Here is a 1,476-nt window from a genome sequence, read left to right on the forward strand (position 1 = left end):
AACACCCTCCTAACCCCCTACCTCAGTCTGTAAATTATTTTAAGTTATAAAGGACTGCATGGTATATTTATAGTTTATACATTACAGAAAGAACCTCATTATTTATTAAACTCTTTTGGAAACCTTTAGTGTTTTGCAATTTATTCACTGGCACAGCCCTTCAAAAGATGCTCACCTTAGTCTCATTCAGCCCTACAACTCTGAAATGTTCATAGGGCCACTGAAGAATCTTTGCTTGCCATTCTACAAAAAGAAAACATTTTTCACATAGTTTTTGTATGTCTTCCTCTCTCCCATAAAAGAAGAATTTTCCTCACAAAAACCTGTCAGTTTACTGTGAAAATCTTGTAGGTTTACTTTAAATTGAAATGTTCTGTCCAACTACCAAGAGGCTGAAAAAGACCTTTCAAAACTTGCTTCCAGTTTTAATAATTACCCACAGAAATATTAACCTTATATAATTAATCATCTTGGTGAACGCCTGATAAAAATACTAGTTTGTCATGTTGCTAGATAAATTTCTAAGTAAGACTTTTAGTTCATTTTTTAAAACTGACAAATTATTTTCACTGTAAAAAGAATCCATTCTGAATTTTTTTTAACATTTGTCTGCACAAGACTAGAATCTAGATGTATGTATTTTTGCATTAAAAAGGTATTTTACAGCGCATCACTTATGAGCTGTATTACAGTGATGGGGTTGCAAATGTCAATATACATACATAAATTTTTAAATGTTCAGGTGGCTTACAATTAAAATTGAAAATTCTCTCAAGTTAGTACTTTAGCAATGCAGAGTTGACATAGGAGCAAGCCTTTTAATGCATGATAGAGGAAAATTTAAAAAACAAACAAACAAAAAATCACTGAGGTTGCATTTTAGGAAGAAGCCCCAATATAACCCTGTGCTTACAATTTCTGTGCTTCGGGGAACATTGATCTCTAGAAGTAGATACTGCAGCCTGAGGTCTGTGATGGGGGTTTCAGCCACTGAATACTGAAAAAAGCTGCAGTTTCTCTCATCGTTTCCTTTGGAAGAGCAGGTGTCACCCATTGCAGAAACTGTTTCAAAACAAACAGCATTAAGGTTTTTCAGGTTGGTTTCTTCCATATCCTAGAGGGCACACTTTCACCCTTGCCTTCTCTCATGCACAGTTATTTATTTAATGAAAAAAGCAGACCCAACATTGGCTTCCTCTGCATAAACAGCAAACAAGGGCGGCAGATCTCTAGAGAACATGCGTTGTGGTAAAATACTGCCAGTTGAAATAACCAAACCTAGGCAAAATATGCTTTCTGGTATGATAGTGCCAGTCTGTGTGAAGTGTAAGGTACTGAGACAGAGATCACTGCTCATAATCACTGGTATGCCACTTTTCAGCCCTTTCTAGTAGGTGGTTATGGTGTGGGACAGCAATATTCCAGTTAGAATGTTTTGCTCTCTCCAGAACAACATATTTGCAATATCTGCATGAA

The sequence above is a fragment of the Antrostomus carolinensis genome, unplaced genomic scaffold (assembly GCF_000700745.2).
Source record: "Antrostomus carolinensis isolate BGI_N321 unplaced genomic scaffold, ASM70074v2 scaffold2541, whole genome shotgun sequence".
In the NCBI taxonomy this organism is placed as follows: Eukaryota; Metazoa; Chordata; class Aves; order Caprimulgiformes; family Caprimulgidae; genus Antrostomus; species Antrostomus carolinensis.